The following is a 26600-nucleotide window of genomic DNA, read 5'->3' on the forward strand; positions in this document are numbered from 1 at the left end:
CCTGGAGATGGAGCACGCGGTGTCCGCTGGCACAATTGAGGCCTTCCGCGACCGGTGGGCGCCGTGGGGACTGGAGTGCATCATCACCCTGGCCAACAAAATTCTAATTTAATTTGTTAAGTTTTATTTAATGTTTTAATGTTTTACAGTCGATTTGTTCAATCACCCCACCAGAAAGAGTAGACTGATCCTACAGTTTTATCCTTTGCAGCTCTTACCAAACATGGTGGCAGCTTAGTTGTTTGAATGGGATAGTGATGAATTCACATCACACCTCTCTGTTTGTTGCAGGTTGAAGTCCAGCTCTGCGTGACCTTCCACTCCTCAAGTCACTCCAGTGGAATGAGCTTCATCAGCCTTCTTCTCATTTCTTGGGACTAGGTAGGACATCTTCAGCATTTTATCCACAGAGAGAACTAACTTCCCGTACTTTCCTCGCGGTAAACATCATCATTGTTGTCTGGTAAACCATATTATAGCACTTCCTCTGCCCTTGTTGGGGTCAGTCCATACTGAACAGGCCATGTCAATCAAGCCATCATGGGGTGAACTTGTGCCACGTAGTCATAGAGTCATAACGACACAGAAGGCCGCCATTCGGCCCATCAGGTCCGTGCCAGCTCTCTGTCGAGCAATCCAGTCAGTCCCATTCCCCTGTTCTATCCCCGTAGCCCTGCAAGTTTATTTCCCTCAAGTGACTATCCAGTCTCCCCTTGAAAACATTGAGTGTCTCCACTTCCACCACTTCTGTCGGCAGCGAGTTCCAGGTCCTCACCACACGCTGCATAAAAAATTGTTTTTCCTCACATCCCCCCTGTATCTCTTGCCCAAAACCTTAAATCTGTGTCCCCTAGTCCTTGTACCATCAACTAGAGGGAACAGCCTTTCCCCGTCTAGCCTATCCAAACCCATCATAATGTTGTGAGAAGTCACACAACACCAGGTTATAGTCCAACAGCTTTATTTGAAATCACAAGCTTTCGGAGCGCTGCTCCTTCGTCAGGTGAAGTGAAGAGATGCATATAAGCACAGCATATATAGTCAGAGAACACTGCCAGATGATTACAGGTAATCTTTCTAACTGCCCTTTATCCCACCTCGGCAGAGAGATAATCACAGCAATCAAAGGTGTGGATGGTGTCCAAACAGGTCAGTCAGGAAAACATTACATCAAAGAACAATGAGGTGGGGTCACCAGGGGTCAAATGTTGCAGATGCTGGGGTCTGTATGAAAAACAAACAAAGAACAATAAAAAAATGTAAAAATTTTTTGCTGGAAATCACAGCAGGTCCGGCCGCATCTGTGTAGAGAACACAAGCCAATGACGACTCGAGTCTGGATGATTCTACGTCAGGTGGGGTTACATGTAGTGTGACATGAACCTAAGATCCCGGTTGAGGCCGTCCTCATGAGTGCGGAACTTGGCTATCAGTTTCTGCTCGAAGATTTTGCGTTGTCGTGTGTCTCGAAGTCCGCCTTGGAGAATGCTTACCCGAAGATCGGAGGCTGAATGTCCTTGACTGCTGAAGTGTTCCCCGACTGGGAGGAAACACTCCTGCCTGGCGATTGTTGTGCGGTGTCCGTTCATCCGTTGTCGCAGTGTCTGCATGGTCTCGCCGATATGCCTCGTAAGAACGGGATATGACGCTCGACTTGTTGATCGACAGTTCCGACGGGCCACAGCGAAAAATTGCATAGACCTCCTCAGAAGACAAACATGGGACACAACCAACAGAGTACCCTTCGTCGTCCAGTACTTCCCCGGAGCGGAGAAACTACGCCATGTTCTTCGCAGCCTTCAACATGTCATCGACGATGACGAGCACCTCGCTAAGGCCATCCCCACGCCACCACTACTCACCTTCAAGCAGCCGCCTAACCTCAAACAGACCATCGTTCGCAGCAAATTACCCAGCTTTCAGGAGAACAGCGACCACGACACCACACAACCCTGCCACGGCAACCTCTGCAAGACATGCTAGATCATCAACACAGATACCATCATCACACATGAAGACACCACCCACCAGGCACATGGTACATACTCATGTGACTCGGCCAACGTTGTCTACCTCATACGTTGCAGGAAAGGATGCCCCGGAGCATGGTACATCGGCGAGACCATGCAGACACTGCGACAATGGATGAACGGACACCGCACAACAATCGCCAGGCAGGAGTGTTTCCTCCCAGTCGGGGAACACTTCAGCAGTCAAGGACATTCAGCCTCCGATCTTCAGGTAAGCATTCTCCAAGGCGGCCTTCGAGACATACGACAACGCAAAATCGTCGAGCAGAAACTGATAGCCAAGCTCCGCACTCATGAGGACGGCCTCAACCGGGATCTTGGGTTCATGTCACGCTACATGTAACCCCACCTGACGTAGAGTCACCCAGACTCGAGTCGTCATTGGCTTGTGTTCTCTACACAGATGCGCCCGGACCTGCTGTGATTTCCAGCAAAAAAATTTTTTTTTTTTATTGTTCTTTGTTTTTTGTTTTTCATACAGACCCCAGCATCTGTAACATTTGACCCCTGCTGACCCCACCTCATTGTTCTTTGATGTAATGTTTTCCTGACTGACCTGTTTGGACACCATCCACACCTTTGATTGCTGTGATTATCTCTCTGCCGAGGTGGGATAAAGGGCAGTTAGAAAGATTACCTGTAATCATCTGGCAGTGTTCTCTGACTATATATGCTGTGCCTATATGCATCTCTTCACTTCACCCGACGAAGGAGCAGCGCTCCGAAAGCTTCTGATTTCAAATAAAGCTGTTGGACTATAACCTGGTGTTGTGTGACTTCTCACATTTGCCCACCCCAGTCCAACACCAGCATCTCCACATCATCATCATCTTGCACACCTCTATCAAATCACCCCTCAACCTCCTTTGCTCTAATGAAAACAAATCCAGCTTCTCCAACCTGTCCTTTTAGCCAAGAGTCCCCAACCCCAGAACCATTCTGCTAAGTCACTTCTGCACCCTCTGAAGAGACACATTTTTACTTAGCTTGATTTTTACATTGCTAATTTTTAACCATAAAAATAAATTCATAAGTAATTCCAATCCAGGCACAAGCCTTTGCTGCAAATGAGTCAGTATTTCAAACGAGGGTTATTTTTGTCTGAGAAACCGTGCAGTACAGCACCAGCAATGTAAAGAGAAGAGAAATCAGGTCAATCAAGTAGCAGCAATTAGGTGCTAGCAAGCCTGAGTTTTAAAATTCCAGCTATTATTGCCTCTAACTGTCCTGTATATTACTTCATTAAAATCCTGTGAGGCACTTTGTCTTATTTTATTTTCACTGAATTTTTGGGTTAAAGAAAGATCAATAAAATTCAAATCCCCATGACGAATTCTTCAGGTAGGTTTTATAAACTGTGCACTGTAAGAACAGAAGTAAAGCCTAGGACAAGAAAAGGCCACTCACTTAGTTGAAACTCTCCTCGCCTAGCGACCAACATCCCAGCATTTTAATGTCCCTAATATTTTTGCCTCTATTACACTGCCTGGCAGGTTATTTCAAACATTTATCACCTTTTAAGTGAAGAATTTCTCACTAATATCTATTTTAAGTTTACTTTATAATTTATTTCCTCTTTCCAACTTGCCTACTCTACCTTGACGTAATATTCTGGACCCCTCCACGGTCTCTGATTTGTCACACTGCTTGTCCGACATCCAGTACTGGATGAACAGAAATTTCTTTCAACAAAATATTGGGAAGACCGAAGTCATTGTTTTCGGTCCCCACTACAAACTCCGTTCCCTAGCCACCGACTCCATCTCCCTCCCTGGCCACTATCTGAGGCTGAACCTTGATGTTACTTGACCCCGAGAAGAGCTTCTAATCACACCAGGACCGCCTACTTCCATCTTCATAATATCGCCCATCTCTGTCCCTTTCCCTGCCTCAGTTTATCTGCTGCTGAAACCCTCATTCATGCCTTTGTTACCTCCAGACTTGACTATTCCGGGCTGGCCTCCCATCTTCCACCCTCCATAAACTTGCGCTCATCCAAACCTCTGCTGTCCGTATCCTAACTCGCACCAGGTCCTGTTCGCCCATCATCCCTGTGCTCGCTGGCCTACATTGGCTCCTGGTCCAGCAACATCTCAATTTTTAAATTCACATCCTTGTTTTCAAATCCCTCCTTGGCCTCAACCCTCCCTATCTCTGTAACCTCTTCCAGCCCTACAACCCTCTGAAATCTCTGCACTCCTCCAATTCTGGCCTCTTGTGCATCCCCGATTTTAATCGCTCAACCATTAGTGTCTTCAGGTCTACCTCTCTCTCCTCCTTTAAGACGCTCCTTAAAACCTGCTTCTTTGACCAAGCTTTTTGGTCATCTGCCCTAATATCACCTTATGTGTCAAATTTTGTTTGGTAACGTTCTTGTGAAGCACCGTGGGACATTTCACTACATTAAAGGCGCTACATAAATGCAACTTGTTGTTGCTGTTGTTTAACTGATCCAAGTTTTATATACCTCTGATGCATGTAGATGCCGACTCTGTTTCATTAGAACTGAAACATAATAGAGGAAAGGGCACTACCAAATTTTAATATATTTAGGGCTAATTTTCTGAATGTATGTGCCTGGTGGGAAGCCTGCCCCTGGTTTCCTGATATGCTCTTCCTGCCAGAAGTACACATTCAGAAAACTGGTTTTGTTGTCTTCATTTAAAAAAAAAAGCCATTGGTGATTCATTTTCCATTTGGAGATTGACGTCGGTGATGGAGATTATCTCAACACGTGTCCTTATGTCAGTTGAGCACAGTGCCATTGTGACATACGTGACGTGGAACTCCTTTGCCTCCCCAGACAGTCAGATGCTTTTTCGTGAAGACTGGGCTTCCCTTAATCTCCTTCATACTCATCAATGTGAGAAATGTCAGTTTTATTTTTGCTACTGCAACATCAAAGCACATTATTATTTTTCAAAAACCAAGCAGACCAGAGAAAGTGACATTTCTCATGACCTGTCTGCAATCTGATGTTTAAATCAAGAATATTATTCCATTTTGGAGGGATAATGAGAACCACAATGGGAAGAAAGTGGAATTTAAAAATAGAATTTGTTTTAATGAAACATTAACACAAAGGAACCAGAAATACAATTAAGCTCGACATACCTGTCCCTTTTTGACACATGAACCCTACCAACCCCCTTCTCTTTGTATCTTGCAATCACTTCCCTCTTCAGAAATTCATCTAACTGTCTGTTGAACGCATTGATGTTGCCCTTTTCAATGGCCTATCCTTCATACCATGCTTCTGTTTGTGTAAAAAGTTTGTCCTCACTTCCATTGTTGCACCTAACTTCCAAATTTTTCACTTGAGTCCCCTGAGATTGCAACCCTTCACCATAGTAAAGAAATTACCTGAATCAATGTCATCAATTCCCTTCATATCTTGAAAACTTCCATTTATAATATATCTTGAATTTTTAATTGTTAATTTAATGAAACCTCAGTACTCTCTGCCTGTAAAGTATTAATCTCTGGAAGTGACTCCTTCAGATCTGTGTTGCCTGAGGAAAGATGGTGTCGAGGGAGTCATACCTTGATCACTGCAGCTATAGAAATGAATGTGACCTTTGAGAACTGTAGGCTTGAGTCCTGGTATTTCTAAGACAGTTCAATTGGAAACTGTGGAAAGCTCACAGTAAGTCAGTGGGCACAACCTACCTTTTTTTAAATACTTTCCTTTGTGTGAATTTTGTGCTTATCAAGGTAAGAGCTGTTAATGCTGGGGAATGGAACACTTACTGTTAGTCATTTAGTGTCAGCATCAAGTACTCCCAGGTGACTTGTAGCACAGTTAGATGCAGAGTAAAGCTCCGTCTACTCTGCACCAACAATGTGCTTCAGCTTAAACCTCAGAAGAGTACAACCTACTGTACCAGGAGAGCATTTTTCAATTTCCTACGCCAGCCTTCTGTGACCTCTGAGTGGGATTGCCACTTTAGTGCCAGTTTTGTGCTATGGGTGCATACCAACTAGGAACTGAATTGAGGCAAATACCAACGGAAAACAGCTCCTACAGCTCTGTCGAAGCCTGGGTCTGTACATTGTCAATGGTAGGTTCATAGGAGACCTCCTAGGAAGATCGACCTATTGCTCACCTCTTGGCTGCAGCACAGTAGACTATATGATTACAGATTTGGACCCATCCTCTTTCAGAGCATTCACAGTCAAACCACAAACAACACTGTCAGATCACAGTCAAATTACTATGTATCTCAAAAAGACAGAAACAAACAACATAGAAACACAACCCAGTAAACTGTACAACACCAAAAAATCGTACAGATGGGCCAAAAATGACACGGAAAAATACCAGAAAACAATTAGCAATGCATCAACTCAAGCTCTCTTGGACACCTTTCTGGATAACATATACACTCACAATAAAGAAGGCGTAAACTGGGCAGTAAATAACCTAAACAATATTTTTGATAATTTGGCAACAAGGGCAAACTTGAAAGCTCGCAAGAACAAACCCAAAACAAAAAACTATGAAAAATGGTTTGACCCAGATTGCCATAACATGAGGAAAAAACTTAGAAAAATATCAAACCAAAAACACAGACATCCAGAAAACGAGGAATTACGCCTTACTTATTGTCAGACACTAACACAATACAGAAACACACTCAGAACCAAAAAAGAGCAATATATTAAGAATACACTCAGCTCCATTGAGGAATCCACTGATTCCAATTGTTTCTGGGACAACTTGAATACACTACACAAAAAACAACACGACGAATTGGCCATTCAAAATGGGGACACATGGGAAAACCACTTTGAAAAATTATACCAGAAAAATACACTAAGGCCAGAGCAACACCAAATATGCAAAAAACTGGAAAAGCTAGAAATGGCCATAAAAGATAACCAAAACCCGCTAGACTCCATAATAATAGAAATAGAACTTTTTGAAAAACTCAAGGACCTGCGACCAGGAAAAGCTTGCGGGACAGACGGCATACTAAACGAGATGATTAAACACACAGACGACAAAATGAAACTGGCTATCCTAAAACTCTTCAACTTGGTTCTGAGTGTCGGTTACTTCCCTGATATCTGGAACAAAGGACTCATAACGCCCATATACAAAAGTGGGGACAAAGACGACCCAAATAACTATCGAGGCATCTGTGTAAACAGTAACCTGGGGAAGGTATTCTGTAGCATCATAAACAAAAGACTTATAAACTTCCTTGAGGAGCACAATGTCTTGAGTAAAAGCCAAATTGGATTCCTGCCAAACTATAGAACATCAGATCATATCTTCACCCTACAGACCCTAATTGACAAACACGTTCACCATAACAAAAGCAAAATCTATGCATGCTTTATAGATTTCCAGAAGGCTTTCGACTCCATCTGGCATGACGGTTTATTCCTGAAACTTATCGAAAGCGGGGTAGGGGGAAAAACATATGATGTAATTAAATCAATGTATACAAACAACAAATGTGCAGTTAAAATTGGAGACAAACAAACAAAATACTTCCCACAGGGGCGGGGAGTGACGCAGGGCTTGCCAATCTCACCGACACTCTTTAATATTTACATAAATGAATTGGCAAAACTACTTGAACAATCTACAGCACCCGGCCTCACCCTATATGAATCCAAGGTTAAATTCCTCCTCTATGCAGACGACCTGGTTCTGCTGTCACCAACTAAGGAGGGTCTACAGCAGAACCTGGATCTGCTGGAGTCGTACTGCCAGACTTGGGCCCTGACAATGAATCCCCAAAAAATCAAAGTCCTTGTGTTCCAGCAAAGATCCAGACATCAGGGACCCAAAATAAATTTCACACTAGGAACAACCAAAATTGAACAAACCACTAACTACACATACTTGGGCTTAAAAATCAGTTCTACGGGAAACTTCAAACTGGCTGTGAATGAACTGAAAGAGAAAGCAAGAAGGGCTTTCTATGCCATTAAAAAATCAATCCAAATAGAAATCCCAATTAGCATTTGGCTAAAAATTTTCAAATCAGTAATTGAACCAATTGCACTCTATGGCAGTGAGGTATGGGGACCGCTAACACAACAAGAATTTGCAAAATGGGACAAACACCCAATTGAGATCCTACATGCAGAATTCTGTAAAAGTATCCTCCGGACTCAAAGGAAAACAGTAAACATTGCATGCAGGGCGGAACTAGGCCAATATCCATTAATAATCACTATCCAAAAAAGAGCCACCAAATTTTGGAATCACCTACAAATGAGCAACCCCCAATGCTATCACTACGACGCCCTGAAATGCCAAGAGCTGACCATAAAGAAGAATACCCTCAGTCAACTAGTCCTGGGACTCAGTGAAGTAACTACTAACACTACTAACAATAACCAGCCCCAGGACAGTGACAGCGTAACACAAAGAATTCGACCCAACACAATCGTCGCTAAGCAAAAGGAAAAATATCTGACATATTGGGCAGAAACAACAAAAACCCAAAGCAAACTCAATTGCTACTTGGCCCTAAACAGACAATACAACATAGCTGATTACCTGACCATGGTAAAGGACAGCAAACTGAGAAAAATCCTGACAATGTACAGACTTTAGTGAACATAGCCTGGCGATCGAAAAAGGTAGACACAGACAGACCCGGCTACCAAGAGAGGACAGGATATGCTCTCACTGCAGTCAGGGAATGGTGGAGACAGAGATGCACTTCCTCACAGCTTGTAGAAAATATCAGGGCATAAGGGAGAATTTCTACCCAAAATTTACAAAAATATGCCCGGAATTCAGAAAATTGAATGACGACCAAAAACTCCCATACCTACTAGGGGAAGAGAGAAGTTGCATAACACTAGCGGCACACTATGTTACAGCTTGCCATAAACAGAGGGACAACCACTAAAGATAAGATAAGAGTATATATAAATTATATGAAAGTATATTTATACACTCAGGGATATATCTGTTTATACACTGTATGGATAGATCTGTATTTTTGTGAACAAACATGAATGTTTTCCGATGCTTTGGCAACATAAGATGTAACTTGTCATGCCAATAAAGCGATTGAATTGAATTGTAATTGTATCCCTCGTACTCGAGAATGACCATGACAACAACAAATAAGTTCATGGCAAGTGGGAGCGTTGATGACAATGCAGTCGGATACATGACGGTCACTGTCCACCACAAGCCTCACGTAACCATGTTCCTTGGGTGTTCTCTTGTTGACCCCTCTGATGTTGCCGATCCTTCCATCTCTTGTGTCTTGCCTCCACACTCTCGCAGCCTTGCAGCACAAAGCCCTTCACTTACTTCAGCCCCAGTTCTGTCTGTCAGTAGCCAGGGTTTCCCAAGAGTCAATGACCATGTTGCACTGCTTCAAGTGAACCGTTGTAGCATCTTTTGTTGTCACCCTGCTTTCTTCTGCCATCCTCCATAGAGACTATCCAAACTCGTTTCACATTGGACCCTTCGATCTACCTGACAGAAACAGGAGTTCTATTTTGATTTGAACCAGGTCCCAGAGATGAAAGGTTGGTGTCTAACCTGCTGCACCATACAGACCTGATTTGAACAACAACAACTTGCATTTATAGAGCAGCTTTAAAGTAGTAAAACGTCCCAAGGCTCTTCACAGGAACGTTATCAAGCAAAATTTGACACTGAGCCACATAAGGAGATATTAGGGCCGATTACGAGGTTTTTTTTAAGGAGCATCTTATAGGAGGAAAGCGAGGCAGAGAGTTTAGGGAGGGAATTCCAGAGCTTAGGGCCTCGGCAGCTGAAGGCACGGCCATTAATGGTGGGGTGATTAAAATCAGGGATGCACAAGAGGCCAGAATTAGAGGAGCGCAGAGACTCGGAGGGTTGTAGGGCTGTACGTGGTTACAGAGATAGGGAGGGGCGAGGCCATGGAGGGATTTGAAAACAAGGATGAGAATTTTAAAATCGAGGCGTTGCTTAACCGGGAGCCAAGGTAGGCCAGCGCGCACAGGGGTGATGGGCGAACGGGACTTGGTGCAAGTTAGGATACTGGCAGCAGAGTTTTTGATGAGCTTCAATTTACAGAGGGTGGAAAATGGGAGGCCGGCCAGGAGTGGAATAGTTTAGTCTAGAGGTAACAAAGGCATGAATGAGGGTTTCAGCAGCAGGTGAGCTGAGGCAGGGGCGGAGTCAGGCAATGTTATGAAGGTGGAAATAGGCGGTCTTAGTGATGGCGTGGATATGTGGTCGGAAGCTCATCTCAGGGTGAAATATGACGCCAATGTTGCGAACAGTCTGGATCAACCTCAGAAAGTTGGAGTTGGTGGCTAGGGAACAGAGTTTGTGGCGGGGACTGAAGATAATGGCTTTGGTCTTCCCAATATTTAGTTGAAAAAAGTCCTCTTATCCAATACTGGATGTCGGGACAAGCAGTGTGAAAATTTAGAGACAGTGGAGAGGCTGAGAGAGGTGGTGGTGAGTCAGAGCTGAGAATTTTACAACAAAACAAAGCAGTAACGTCTCGCAGCACTATGCAAGGGCACAGAGCGGTAGGACGCGGGATTGTGCTTGTGATTCCTGAACTGTACGCTCCCATCTCCTTCAGATTCCTTTGGAGAGCATGAACAAGCAAGCGTCCCCTTAATTCTAGATTACTGACAGGTTCAGGGAAACTCCAGCCTCCCCACACATTCGGGTTTGTTTGCTTTCAGCTCATACGCTGTGCAGCATACAGACAATGGCAGCAATCCAAAATCTTTTGATTGCCTCTATCTTCATCCTTCATGCTTCCACTGTCCATTTTGAAGGTGAATGCAAATTTGAAACCAAATGCCATTTGATTGGCTAAAACTCACCAAAAGGTGATTTTTCAGCAGTTTTGATGGCAATGAATTTGAGATTGACAGGGTTGATTCATAAACCTGGCCCAAGTCAATGTTTGACATTTTACTGCAGCCAAACAGGAAGGAGCTGCCAACCAGTGTAGAGAAATCTCAGTAATCCTCCCCCACCCCCAAAGAACATACCTGGACAACGAAATTATACTTCAGCACGCTAAGGGTTAAGAGCTTGTACACTTGAGGGTGGATTTCTCTGGTATAAAGATTTTGAACGTGGGGCTGATTTTTAGTTTAGGGCCAGAAAATCGTGACTTTGTTCATTTAAAAGTAGTTCTCACTCATCTGTGACATTGGTAATTATCATTCAGATAATTGGTCCATTACAGTGTTTCTGCCGATGCAAAACTCTAATTATTTCTCAATCACTTCAGCAGAGTGCTTTGTGCAAAGCCACCATTCCTGTTAGTTCAACTGATTTAAGCTAATTTGGAGCAGCTCCATTCAAGTGCATTTTGAAACCGGCTGCCAGGCTCAATGTGAAGAATGGCCACTTTGGACAAGGCACCAGTGGGCTGCCAGTGCCCGTGGAGCCACAGCCTAGCATAAGCCATTGGCTTCCGGTGGGAGGAGGGGAGGAAAGTGAAAAGTGACCCTGATAGGAAAAGTAACAATGAGAACTGAAATATTAACCGTGAAGGATTAAGTATGTCACACACACACGTAATAGGAACTTTCAAGCCTGGAATTTATGCAGTGCACAATATTACTGTACAAATGCCTAATGTAGTTGTATCAAATTCCCCTCTCATATTTTAACGGGAGGCGTTCACCCATTTGTTCCCCAGGTGTTTGATCAGCTTGCGAACATTTTTTAAAGAGGTAAATGCAGCACCTGGTGTGGTATGTGGGATAGGAGCCAGGAGATTCCAGGTTCAAACCTGACTGCACATGGGGAAATTTAGGAGTAACATTTCAGGCCACATTCCTGAAGAGCTGGAATGAAAGGACGAACCTGCATTTATACAACACCTCATCGTGTCCCCCAGAAACACTCCAAAGAGCCCTATATAAAGTCCGCGCCTCAATAATACACGGACTTCAGGAGAACAGTTTAACAGGTACTTTACTGAACAAGAGGCAGCTTGAAACTGAAACTACAGAAGCCTGCTAGGGCCTTTTATACAGGGGTGGTCACTGCCGGTGCTGCAGTCTAAGACCAGTTATTCGCTTAAAGGTACATACACAGCAATTCCTCCCCTTTTAGATAAACAGTACATAACATTCATTTAACAACTAAATAATAACTATATTACAATTTTCTCAGTAATACATACATCAACTGAAATAGTCATTTATAAGTTCAGTCTTTGAGGAGGCTTCCTGATACGGACTGGATAGCGCCTTTCTCGAGTATCCTGTTCTGGCTGTGGAGTCAATTCTGGCTCATTGTCATTGGTTGGTTCGTCAGCTTCCAATACCCCTGCTTCTGAGGTAGACGCAATCTGTACTTCGGGCTCATTACCAGGTGCACATGCTTGTGGTACAGGTTTGGCTTGTTCCTGTGACTCTAGAATCTGGTCAGCATGGCGTCTCACGATGCTCTCTCCAACGTCCACTGTGTACATTAGTGGTCCCTGCTGTGTGCATATCGTGCCTGGCTGCCATTTTTCTGTTTGGTAGTCGCGGGCCAAGACTGGTTGCCCTATCTTGAAGCTCCTGGTTGGCTTCTCATTTATGTGCTGGAACTGCTTATTCTCCACATCTCATCTTATGTTTGGTTTGAGCAAATCCAAGCGACATCTTAGTCTCCGGTTGAAAAACAGTACGGCTGGAGTTTGGTTGGTTACTGCATGTGTCGCATTCCGGTAAGCAAACAGGAAGTTATCCACCTTGTGTTGCAGTGGTATGTCGTCATTATACATTGCCTTTATGGCCTTTTTAAAGGTCTGAACAAACCTCTCAGCCAATCCATTTGTGGCTGAATGATATGGGGCAGATGTGTAATGTTTCACCCCATTATTCTTCAGGATCCTCCGGAAATCCTCAGGCACAAACTGTGGGCCATTGTCGGAACAGATCTGTTCTGGCAACCCATTCCTGGTGAAGATGGTCCTTAGGACTGCAATAGTTTTCTCCGTGGTGGTGGAGGACATTTTAATGACCTCTGGCCATTTCGAATGGGTGTCCACAGCGATTAGAAACATTGAGTCCATAAATGGACCAGCGAAATCAATGTGTACCCGTTGCCATGGAGATGAGGGCCACTCCCATGGATGTAGCGGGGCCTGTGGTGGAGCGTTTTGGACCTTCTGGCATCCTGTGCATCTCTTGGTCATATCCTCGATTTCTTTATCGATTCCCGGCCACCACACAAATGCCCTGGCTACGCTCTTCATTTTTACCCCTCCCAGATGACCCTCGTGAAGCTCATTGAGTACTCTATCTCTCAACTTGGGTGGAATTACCACTCGGGACCCACACATCAAGGTTCCCCAGCACATTGACAGCTGTTCCCTCCTTGGCGAGAATGCTGGCAACAGTGAGTCGCCATATGCTGGCCATCCCTTCACCGTCAAATCATAGACCCGAGAGAGTGTCGGGTCATTTCGGGTTTCCTTCTCAATACTTGCGTTTATAACAGGCAAACATTCAACTATGGTTGCATGGAATATCTCCACAGGGTCCACTGCAGGTGCTTCTTCCGCCGTAGGCAACGGTAGGCGCGACAGCCCATCAGCGTTTCCATGTTGTTTCGTACCTTTGTACTCTATGTCATACTGATGTGCCCCTAGAAAAAGTGACCATCTTTGCAGCCGTTGCGCCGTCATCACCGGAACGCCCTTCTTTGGGTTAAAAATTGAGACCAGGGGTTGATGATCAGTCAGTAGAGTGAATTTCTGCCCATGCAGATAGTGATTGAACTTCTTCACCCCCCACACCAGGCTGAGGGCCTCCCTGTCAATCTGGGCGTAGTTACGCTTGGCTGAGGTTAGCGAGCGCGATGCAAAGGCTATTGGCCTCTCTGAACCGTCACGGAATTTGTGCGACAGCACCGCTCCAATGCTGTAAGGTGACGCATCACATGCCAACCGAATCGGTAGTGTTGGGTTGTAGTGGGCCAATACTTCTTTTGAAGTGATTTGGCATTTACATTCCTGAAAGGCACACTTACACTCATCACTCCATTTCCATGTTACACCAGTTTGAAGGAGGGCATTCAGTGGGTGCAGAATTGTAGATAAATTCGGCAAGAACTTATGGTAGTAGTTCACCAACCCGAGGAACGACCTCAGTTGCGACACATTTTCTGGTGCTGGAGCCTTGACTACAGCCTCAATCTTGTCCGGCGACTTATGCAACCCTTCCTCATCAATCATGTTGCCACAATACGAGATTTGTCTCCTGAAGAACTCGCATTTGGGACGGTTGGCTCGTAGCCCATATTCCTGCAATCTCGTGAGCACCTGTTCCAGGTTGGCAAGGTGTTCATTGTCATTTTCGCCCGTAACCAGGATGTCGTCCAAATAACACTGGGTCCCCGGGATCCCTTGCAGGACTTGTTCCATTGCCCTCTGCCACATAGCCGAGGCCGATGCTACCCCAAATACCAGTCGATTGTACTGGTAAAGGCCTTTGTGAGTGTTTATCGTGAGGTATTTCCTAGATGCTTCTTCCACCTCCATTTGTAGATACGCTTGAGCCAGGTCAATCTTTGTAAAACATTTCCCTCCAGATAGTGAGGCGAAAATATCTTCTATCCGCGGAAGCGGATACTGTACTGTGTGCAGGACTGGGTTCACAGTCACCTTGAAGTCCCCACAGATGCGAACCTTCCTTGGCTCCCCAGGCGTGCTGCTCAATGCTTTCTTCATTACAGGAACGATGGGTGTGGCCCACTCGCTCCAGTCCACCTTAGACAGCACCCCCGAACGCTCCAGACTCTCCAGTTCAGCTTCCACAGCTGGGCGTATCGCGTATGGCACCGGTCTGGCCTTGAAAAATTTGGGGGTTGCATTATCCTCAATCTTTATGGTTGCCTTTACTCCTTTTAGAGTCCCAAGTCCTTGTTGGAACACCTCTTCCGCGTCAGATAGAATTTGTGACAGATGTCCAGGTGCGACGCCATCACCTTTTTTGTCAGTCACAGTTAGTGCCAGAATGGAATGCCAATCCAACTGTAGTCTTCGGATCCATTCACGTCCCAATAATGGTGGTCCTCCATCTCGTAGTATATACATGTATAGTTTCTGTGTTTCCTTTCCGTTATATTCAACTGGCACCCTTATTTTTCCTCTGGGGTAGACCTTTTGCCCCATGTATGTCTTCAATACAATGGACGTGTCCTTTAAGGGTATGTGTGAGAATAGCCGCTCATAGTCTCGTTGATTCATGACAGTTAGGGCTGATCATGTGTCCAATTCCATCTTCACAGTCCAAAGATGTGCGGGTTAGGTTGATTGGCTATGATAAATTGACCCTTAGTGTTAGGGGGATTAAATACGTGGGGTTACGGGGATAGGGTGGGATATGTGTTGGTGTAGGGGTTACAGGGATCGGGTGGGATATGTGTCGGTGCAGGCTCGATGGGCCGAAATGGCCTCTATCTGCACTGTGGGGTTTCTGTGATTCACTGGGGACCCTGCTATCATGAGGGTGACCCAAATGGTTCTGTGATCTTCTTTTGCGATCACGTTGTGTAGCTTTAAACAACTTAGTCGCCTGCTCCCGGAGTCCTTATCACTCTCCTGATCTTCTGAACTACTATCTGTCAGTTTCTTTACTTTCCTGTACTGTTCCTTAGTAGTTCTTGTCGTGTTGGTCTTCTTTCCCGACCTGCAGACTCTTGCTATATGTCCCATCTTCCCGCATTGCCTGCATAATTTGTCTTTAAACCAGCAGTCCTTCTGCTCATGGGTTGTTCTGCCGCAGCGATAGCACTTTTCGGCTCCATACGCCATTTCGTTAGCGCTGTATTCTTGTGGTTTCTGTTGTATTTCCGCAGCTCCCCATGCTGCTGCTTCATAGGATACTGCCACGCTGAAAGCCTGTTCTAGCGTCAGGTCCTTTTTTGAAAGTAGTCGTTTCTGGGTTCCTTCACTCTGGAGCCCGCAGACAAACTTATCCCGTAAGGTGTCTGCCAGTCCTGCTCCGAACTGGCAGTGCTTCGATAACTTGCGTAGTTCCGTAAGATAGTCAGCATTGCTCTCATCTTTGTGCTGGTTTCTTTTATGGAACTTGAATCTTTCTGCTATCAGCAGTGGTGTAGGGCTTAGGTGTTCCTGTAAGATATGAACAATCTCCTCAAAACTTTTCTCCATTGGTTTAGCTGGGGTAATTAAATTCCGCAATAGGCCGTACGTATTCACACCCATCAGATTTAATAATACCGACACCCTCTTTCCATCAGCCACCTCATTTGCCTTGCAGTACACTTCGATTCTTTCTACATACGTGGTCCAGTCTTCTACCTCGTTGTCGAAAGCAGTGATACTGCCACTTTTCAGCATCTTGGGCGATTTAAAATGGCGCCTCCCGCGCTTTTGCTTCTTCCCCAATGGAATAAAATGGCGCCTCCCGCGCTTTTGCTTCTTCCCCAGCGGGATAAAATGGCGCCTCCCGCGCTTTTGCTTCTTCCCCTTACTGCCACGCTGCTCCTAGCGTTCTACGGGGTAATGGCAGCGACCCGCAGCTTCGGCGCGTCTCGCTTTCCTTCCCCCCCGTTTAGTTTCTCTCCGCTGTCCTGTTCTCGAGCACCGACCGCGCCCTGTGTGCGCCACCCTCTCTCTCTTGTTTTCTTTTCCCGGCGACGCTGCGCGGCCCGATTTGTAGAGCCCCCCCTCGATCGAGCTTGAGCCCGCCGCAGTCCGGAAGGGTCAGCGCGCTACCTGCTACCAGCACGATTCACTGGAACCACAGTCTCTCCCGCAATTCTCCAAACACCGATGGATTCTTTGGGCAATTGCCCTCGGTTGACGCCCGTTGCTGAGACTACGACCTTCCAGGACCTTCCTTTCAGGCGAGATCCCCGTGAGATGATGCCACACTGCAGGTGAGTTCGAACTTACTCGTCGCCACTGTAAAGTCCGCGCCTCAATAATACACAGACTTCGGGAGAACAGTTTAACAGGTACTTTACTGAACAAGAGGCAGCTTGAAACTGAAACTACAGAAGCCTGCTAGGGCCTTTTATACAGGGGTGGCCACTGCCGGTACTGCAGTCTAAGACCAGTTATTTCCTTAAAGGTACATACACAACACCCCACATATAATGAATTACTGAACGATTCCTTTTTTACACAGGCAGTGCAAGGAGCTGGATTTTTATTTAGCTTCCTTGCGCTCAAAATGATGTATTTGTCTGAGAAATGGCACCAAATATGTAATTAGCGACCCACTTAAATATGTAAAAAGAACAGCATAAAAAAAAACTTACAGGAATATGGCCTGTTGTTTTTCCATGAAGACAAGTGAATAAATCATTTACAAATCCAAAGGGTTCGTGCCATGAAGACAGGTACCTCAAAAGATTTGTAATTGCCACAATTCTTGACCACATTGTGAGGAATATGTGGCAATTATGAAGACTTATAATGAAATTGTAACATTCATTTTTACAATTTTACAGATGAGAGTGAACCCCTTTCTGTTTGGTTCTGCATGTTTTTGTCAGTGATTTCCTTCACATTGATCATTATAAGGCAGTTCAGAACTTTTTCCACGCAGTTTGATTCTCTTCACTCTTGAAGCCACTGACTCTTGCTGGGACACAGTTCTACAGGCATCACCAGTCAACCCATAACTTCACTCAATTGGCCATTCTTCAGGTGCAAGTCCAGGTGGAGGCTACTTGACCATGCAAGGCATCACAGCCGAGCCGAATATTCTTTCACCCGACATGAACAAACATCTTTTCCATCAGGGGTCACTGGATTGTGGTCAGAAGTACCAACCTTGGCTGTATTTCCCTTCCATAATAGAAGGACACCCCATAGCTTAAGGGCCGTCCCAATTTACATCCTATCTGAGGCCAAATCAGGAACTAAACGTGCGATCTTTCTGGTCTGCGTGGCTCAATAAAACAGTGAATTGTGCATTTACCAATTGAGTCATTGGGGAAGCAACCCATTGAATTTGTAAAGAGGAGAGCAGATGGAGGCCACAGGTCTTCAAAGACTGTTTCAGAAACTTCCGATTTTGTTTAACTCTTCTCTTTTATCCTTCCACTAATTTGCACTTATTTAAACCAATCGTCTAATAACCCAATCGGCAACAGATCTCATTGCAACTCTTAACGAGGTTTTTTTTTGTCACTGGGTTTTTTAAAGCAGACAAAAGCCTGGGGTCCAATACCATGGATGAACCTATTATATACTTCTTTGGGGCTTTTCTGACAACACACAATTGAATTGAAGGATCCGGTTTCTGGGAATGCTTGCCAATCAGAAAGAAAATGCTATTAAACATAACCAAAGTCACTAAAAAGAATAAGTAGGAGAGCAACTTATCTGCCGGGCTGCTGCTACTGAAGAGTTTAGCATCTTTAGCCAGCAAGCAATTTTCGTGCTGGTGAAATCTGTAGAGTTTTCACCATAAACTCCCCTCATTTACATTGATACAAAATGCAGAGGAAATCATGATATGCAAAGACGCGTTCAGAATTAAGTTGTTCTGCTTTCTTTACAAAAGAATTTCTAGTCCTTTTTTTTCTTTCAATTTTTCTCCCCTCCTCTCCTGAAGGCGCTGACTGACGCTGAGATACAGTTTCAGGAGCACCAGCTTCCCTCTGTCAAACAGAGAAAGATTTTGCAGTCTCGGCACTGCAGACACAGTCAAGTTACATTGTGCCGTTACTGTTCTTCTTTGGATAAACGCAGCAGCCATTTCCAAGGCAGTGAGGTCTCTCAAACCGCAGTCAGATGCGCAGTTAAGGGAGAAGCATTTGCTGGGCAACTCCTTGCTCGTCTTCAAATAGTGTCATGGGATCTTCAATGTCCACCTGAACCACCTTCCAGGGCCGCGATTTACATTTGACACTGAAGTAATAGCCTAAATGACGTGACTAAATCCTGGAGTGAGCCTTGAAGCTTCCTGACTCCCGAGTGCTACCAACTCAGCCAAGCTGATTTAGTTTGCCCAAAAAGAATGTGTGTGAGCCTAGAGAGCGAATATTTGGAGGAAAATCGACCATAGGTGGCGGCATCATAGCCGACATCTAAGCACACTTGTTCTGCAGTAGGAGTCACTGGATAACGATCAAGACTGGGAATCGGTCCCCCAAATGTGTCACTACCGGCACTCTTTAATCCTCTTCTCCTCATTTCATCCTTCCCCTTTCTAGTTTTCTCAACTACTCGCTCACAGTTCCTCTCCAACCATGAGCTTTTGCAATGTGTTGGCTTATACGAGCTGACTCAGCCCATCTGAGCAGACCACCTATGTGGCATTCCACATCCTCGGCTGTGCAGACATGCAACAAATTGCACGGGTAAGTAATTTGTGATTTTCAAGCAATTGTGCGTGTGCACAGTTTGTGTAATTGGCACGCGTGCCGTGCAAGCAACAGTGCGGTGGGACTGGAGCAGCATGAAACCCCAGTACTTTGCCTCGTCCTGTAATATAATCGCATAAATGTTGGGCAGCACGTAATGCTGGCTTTTGCTTTCCATTTCAAATACTCCTACGTGGCTTTGTGAGGATTCACTCATTTCTACTCATGCTTTTAAACGGGAAGGAATGTGTAAGTGACACAATTTCTGTTCATAGTAATCTCTACTTTCCATCTGAAAATAATATGATGTGACTGTGCATATAGAATGATAGAATCAGAGAATGATACAGCACAGAAGGCAGCCATTCGACCCATCATGCCTATGACTTTGAAAAAGTTATCCAATTAGTCCCATTCCCCTGCTTGTTCCCCGTAGCCCAGCAAATTTTTCCTTTTCATGTATTTATACAAGTCCCTTTTAAAAGTTATTATTGAATCTGCTTCCACCGCCCTTTCAGGCCATGCATTCCAGATCATAACGATTTACTGCGTAAAAATGTTTTTCCTCATGTCGCCTCTGGTTCTTTTGCCAATTAGTTAAAAAGTATATTTGTTAACCTGTCAGTATCAATTGCAGATGCAGCAGCCTCACAGGCAGTCACCATTTTATATCTTGACTACTCAGCTGCTCGATGACATGGTTATGAGGATGGCTGACTTGTGCTGCAGTGTGACTCCACTCAGTCCAATTGGAGCGAGCACTTTGGACCATTCAGCCCTGGGCAAACATGACTGGCAGGGCACAGCTCCCTAGTCAGCCAGCAGAGGGCTTTCCATATTTATGTTCAAACAAAAAATACCAGATCACTAGAGAGAGCGGGATGAGAAAATCCATTCAATCCATCGAGGGAGAAACCTACAGCCCCCCCCCCCCCCATTACAGAATCCAACTGTCTCTTGAATGATCCCAAATTTGAGCTGCTACTCCCTGGCCTTAATATGTGGGTTCTGCCAAAACTCCGGCAAAACCCCCAGGAAAATAGATGAAAACGGCTGTTTCTGCCATTTCTCTGAGCGTTCCACAGTCGGGTTGCCATCCCTCCAGGATTGCCCTGGAGTCTCCAGGAGTTGAAGGTTAATCTCCAGGACACCGCAGCGAGAAAAAACCCAGGAGAAACATCATCGGGGCATTCAAAAGAATTGTGTGGGTGGGGGGCTTTTTCATATTCTTTGAACACTTCTGTTTATTCGTTATAAAAATATTGGAGATGGGAAAAACGGCTGTTTGACCGACAATCAAGCATCATCCAGTTGGGTAATGAAGAGTCTTTTTGTTTTCCAATTGGCCGTGGGAAGGCAGTGCTCCGCGAGGATGGACGTGTTGGGTGGCCAATGGGGGGAGCGTGGGGGCAGGGCAGTTGGAGGCAGGAGGTCATATGATACAACCTCCAGGAATACATTCAATGCGTGCGGGCAACCCTGTTCCACAGCCGCCTGGCCAAGTTACAGTGGGAGACCAGTAAAGCCAGCGTGAAATTTCAGAGTCTTTGTGTGTGAAGAGGACCTTCCTGACATCAGTCCTAAATTTGTCTTTCAGCTGTTTGAACCTTTTCCTACTGTCACAGATTACTTTAAAGTAGTGCTCCAGATTTGCCTTCTCACTACCATTAAAAGCGTATACCTCTCCGATCTCCCCTCACAGCTGAAGAGCCCAAGTTTCTTAAGGCTTTCCACATAACTCCGTCCTCTTGCGCTAGGGATCAGCCTTGTGGCTCTTCTCTGTACTACCTCCAATCTTCATTAAACTTCAATGAAATACAAGAATGTGGAAGCTGCTTAGTTGTCATTTTCATGACCATCAGGAAGCCCCTGTTCAAGGTACGATAGCAAAATACTGCGGATGCTGGAAATCCGAAATAACAACAGAAAATGCTGGAAAAACTCAGCAGGCCAGGCAACATCCGTGGAGAGAGAAATAGAGTCAACGTTTCAGGTCGAAACTCTTTGTCAAGACTGGACAAAGGGTTTCGACCTGAAACGTTGACTCTATTTCTCTCTCCACGGATGTTGCCTGGTCTGCTGAGTTTTTCTAGCATTTTCTGTTGTTATTTCCTCTGTTCAAGGTGTCTGGTTCTAAACTTACTGCTCCCATCTCCTCGTTAAAATACAGTAAACTGGCTTTTTGTTTTTATTTCCCGATGAACAATTTGCAGAAAACACTATTGATTGGTACACCTGATAAAATATTTTATTAGTTTTGGGGAGGTGGGAACATGCATTCATCCATAAGAGCTTCAGTAAAACTCCTTCAAAGTAGGTTGCCCCAGTGAGCCAGCTCAGAGACGACTTGAAGTGGGCAAAAATCCGCAGGAGTTACTTTAGTTAAAAGTAACTCATCAGTTTGAAGTTCCAACTCGGCGCTAAGAGAAATTAACAGGACAGTGTCACAATTTTTAAGAAACAAATTCTGAACAGTCTTCCTCTACTCTAGTTGCTCTTTTAAATTCAGAGAGTAGACTGCGATTATGTCTAGTAGATAGACAGTTGATGCCTGAGGTAAATGTTGAAATTTATATTGAATAATTTAAGATTAGTTTGTGTCACTTTTTTTTCTCCCAGTTTTTCTCTCCTCCGTATTCATGCTCCGTGCCACTCCGTAAGGGCTGGCAGCCCTGCTGTCCCTCACCCAATTTCTGGCGCCCTAGTCAACATTTCTTCCTCAATCGAAAACAGAATTAACTGATCATTGCGAACCCAAATGATGGGCGCCACCTTGCTGGACGATATGCATGTTGACCACAAGGGAGGCATTACAGCCAAGCTGATCCTGCCCTCATCTTAGGCCCACGTGGATCTTTCCAGCAGGAGTCACTGTACAATGATCAGGAGAGGGAATCCCAGCTGATTTAGCCAAGGAAAGTCCTAGCTAAGGCCAACTGTAGCAGTGCTCCCATTGCCCCAGCTGAGATTAGCAAACGCAGCCCAGCCAAGGATCAAACTTGGAGCCTCTTTTGGTCTTGCTGGTTCAGTTCCATTAGACAGTACAAATGCCCTCTGAGCTTTTGGGATCCTTAAGAGGAGAGAATGTCATCCTTTATAATCTTTTTATTTCATCTATTTAGTGTTGGATAAATAGTAATCACTACAAGCTTTCTAGCTTATCAGCAACTCTTGATTTACTTTTTCTAGAATCCTTATAAGGTCCTTGTGCATTGCTTTGGTTTGCATCTTATGAGTCAGAAGATGGTTCTGTCCGGTAGCACAATCAGCTACTCCATTCTAGATAGTGCTCCTGTCAATAAACTTCAAGTACAGGGTCACGTCAGCAGAAATATTTTTTCCAGCTAATATATGTCAGCTATTATCAGACAAGATCTGATAATGATTTTTTTTTTCTTCAGGCAGCTTTTTATTGAGGTTAACACTGAGGGAGTCAATGCTTTTAGAAACCACAGCAACCATAATGTGTGAAAATCTACTTACAGTTAGCGTTTTTTCATTAACAGCACTGTAGAGAGTTTTTTTTTAGACGTCTATGTGAAGGGACAAGGCCCATTACACGGGGAAAAAAGGGGGGGATAAGGGCAAATCAAGAATGGTGATGCCAAGTTTGGATGCTAAAGATAAGATAAATGGAATGCTGTAAATCTGAAATAAAACAGAACATTCTGGAAATACAGTTCCATCAGTATCTGGAAAGAGGAAAGACAGTTCTGATGAAGAATCTGCACAAAAACTATTAACCTCTCTTCCTCTTTTTCAGATGCTGTTTATTTTCAGCTATTTCTATTTTGAATTTCAAAAGCCTGTAAATTGTAGGAGGAAGGGAAGACCAAAAATGCAAAGAATCATTGATGACATTTTTACTTCACTTTGGGGCCGTTGGTCGCACTCTTGTCTCTCAATTGTGTGTTCATGTCTCACTCTAGGACATTAGCACAGAATCTAGGCTAACACTCCAGTGCAGGGCTGAGAGAGTGCTTCATTGCTGTTTCTGGGATCTTGTTGTGCACATAAAGGTTGCCACACTTACCTACAGAACAACAGTAACTGCACTTTAAAGTAATTCAATGCCTGTCAAGTGCTTTGAGACATTTTTGAGCGATATGATAAGGTGCTAGATAAATACAATTTTTTTCCTCTGCTTCATTAAGCGGAAGTCAGAGGCTATGGGCCACAAATGGATGCGGTTTGGGAGCGGGTCAGCTGGTTTCCGGCTTTCAGTCCCGCCCCCAACTGCATCCGGCCCACGGATTTGATTTTACGTCGATTGGCCTTGTTAAGCCTGCCCTGCGGGCTTGCCAGTCAATTAAGAGGAAGCCAGTCAGATGATGTCATCTGCCGGTTTTTTTAAAGGGACCACGCACAATTTTTTTTTGACAGCTCATTTCTCAGTGTTTGACAGCATTGAGGTGCTGCAAACACTGACAATGACTGTTCACAGGTGAGCCCTTGCACCCAGGCTCTCCAATGACTCCCTCCATAGGCCAAAACAGATGGCAGCTGCAGGTGAGGTTACAGAAGCGATCTGTCACTGGTGAGAGAGGTTCTCCCAATGAGTTAAGACTAGACAGCCAATTCAAAACTTGTTACCTACAGAAAAGTGTAAATGCATTAAAAATGATTTTCCCAACATTTTCTTACCTCTGAAATTCACCAGTGCACCATTGGATCCTTCACACCACTTCTGCAGCTGTCATCAATGCAGAAACATTACAACAGACTCACAACACACCACTTACTGGTGTGGTATCCGGACATCGGAAATTCCGATGCAGAAGCAGCAAAATTGAAAAAGAGCCTGTTAACAAGTATGAAGTACCTGTTAACAGGCAGGTAAGTGGCTATAATCCTCTTCCCGCCCGCTGCTAGGTGTAGGGTCCATGCGCAAATCGGGGACCCGACACTTGGGAAGATTGATTGGAGGCGGGTTGACAGTGAGTTTCCTACCCGCTGTCAATCTTTGCAATTTTGACTGCGGTCCCACCTCTAATCCCGCACTCTGAGGACCGGCAAAATTCCGGCCTATATTTCCAAACAAAAACTTTTATTTACAAAGCTTTTCTGGCTCAGGCACTGCACCAGTTTTCACACTGACTGGTGCTATATACATATACAGGTACAAGAATTGCTCAGTCTCTAAAGCAGATGGTGCTGTGCCGGGTATTTATTTTTAAGTTAGCTGTTAGCTGTTTTAGTGTAGTAATCACTTGGTAACAATATGTTTCACTGTATGGAAATGCTGGATGTCCAATTTTGCCACTGATGTTTGGTAGCTCTGGTCTTATTTACAATGTACAGCAAGTTTTTACAGTTATTCTGATCCTACTTTTGAAATTACAAAAAAAATCATTGTCTATTGCCAATTTAAAGTTCATTGCAATTTAAAGTTCATTGCAATCAGCTGCCTTCAATGGCTCAACAGATAAATGCACTATCCTCTGTGATATTGAAAGTCTCAGTTAGTTAGCTGATCACAGCTAAGGTATTGGTAAGGACTCCACAATTGGACTAGTGCCCCAGGCCTAGTGAGGGTGAAAAAAATCAAACACTCCTTATCACTAACCCATGGTTGTGTCTAATGGAAATTACAGGTGTGGATAACAAATGAGGACAAGCATAGGCTCAACTGTGATGCCCACTGTCCTGGAATAGCCTTACAATGCTCACCGTCTTCCTCATACTAATGGTCACTGAGGCACTAGACTGCTGGCACTAGTAGAACTGTACCCCAGTGTGAGCCAGTGTCTTCAACAGACCTAGGGAAAAAAGACAAAAAAGAAGTTAGTTCTGAATCAGTAACTATATACTACAGCCCAGCCTTTTGAAGATTCAGATTGATCTTTTGCAAAATCTCTCACGGCAATCCAATGTGGATATCCCAGGTTTAGATCAAGATTGTTTTAAAAAAAAAATTGACAATTTTCTCCCTCTCCTGCAGCTACTGCCTCTTGCTCCAGAATACAATTCCGTAGGTGCCATCAGCTCTTCCGCACTCATTCAAGTGACTGTTCATAATACCTAAGCTTAGACAGTGAGCATCAACAGGGTATTTGACTGTGAAGGTATCGCAGTGAATTCAATCTGTTCTCGATAGCCACAGATGTGCACTTTCTCGCAGGGCAATCAAGAGCAAGAAATCCAGCTGATTTTTTCCTTTCCTTTCCACAGCTGAAGAAAATTGCAGTACATCTATTGTTAATTCAGTGCAGACTAGGGATCTACTTATCTGCAAGGAAATCAGTGAAGCAGGCTTCTCGGTTCTGGTCAAATGTTGGTGGTCCAGCATGTTGCGTTGCGTTCTCCTACCCAAACATACACCGGCAGGAAATTCACATTGGGTTCCTTATGCCAGCCTTAAACCATCTTTAATTTCTTCTGAACAGACCAGCTGAGATCTCCAGAGTTGGGAGTTGCTCCTCTAAGTATATGCTATCGGCAAAAGATGTGACTGTGCACTTTTCTTGTATTTCACCGGTTTGATTTAATTAACACTTGTAGTGTAACTGGGACTAATGTGTTTGGTAAACAGCCTGGTTCAGACTCCTGGTTAAGTTCCGTCCTGAGGGTAAAAGCTAATGTCCGGGTGGAAACTCAATTAGCAACTGGTGCATGAAGAGGCTTAGGGGAAGAGCAGGCAGAATTGAGCATAAACATTGACAGATCAGATTCAGGAAATTTGATACGCCATTGTTAATGGAGTTAAAGGAAATTCAGGTCTGTAGCTCTTAGGGTTGCAAAGGGGTGGAAAGTTTCCGGTAAATTTCCGGAAATTTTCCACGGGAAGTTTAGCTTGGGAATTTTGCCCAAAAAAGCACATGCTAGCATAATATTGTTTTTTTTGTATTTCTTTCTATTTTTCCCACAGGTCCTCTCTTAAAATTAATAAGAGATGGAATCTTAATTATTAAGGAATTTCTTAATCAATATATGTTTATCTTCTTACTTGGCTTGTTTTAATAATTACAAGTTTTGTGTGTGACTGTGAACAAATGTGTCCTGATTGGTTAGATGAGTGGATGAGCGATTAGCTCCCTCTATTTGTAATATTTGCATATCGAATTGTGATTGGCCTGCAGGCATCTGTAAGACTGCTATCGTTTTTTTAAGATCCAGGTTAGGGGTCCTGAGGGAAGTCATTTTGTTTTCTGCTGATGTTGTGATGATGCAGTAAGTAAATCAGACTTTATACCAAATAAACCAGTTACTTGTTGAACTCTGTTGTCCTTCAATTTAAAATATACAAAATAATACACTATTGGTGATGTAGTGTCGTGTGT

General features: G+C 44.3%; 1 protein-coding gene across 1 annotated transcript in view; it reads left to right on the forward strand.

The window, feature by feature from the left end:
• The window catches only part of LOC147108294 (semaphorin-6B-like), a 789919-nt gene that overhangs the window by 297221 nt on the left and 466098 nt on the right, over positions 1-26600 (forward strand). The window contains exon 2 of the mRNA XM_086004876.1: positions 292-381. The gene's annotated coding sequence lies outside the window, so the exon portion shown is untranslated. The remainder of the gene's footprint in view (positions 1-291; positions 382-26600) is intronic.

Source organism: Somniosus microcephalus, chromosome 13 (assembly GCF_052327205.1).
Source record: "Somniosus microcephalus isolate GS21.2 chromosome 13, FLI_Smic_1.0, whole genome shotgun sequence".
In the NCBI taxonomy this organism is placed as follows: domain Eukaryota; kingdom Metazoa; phylum Chordata; class Chondrichthyes; order Squaliformes; family Somniosidae; genus Somniosus; species Somniosus microcephalus.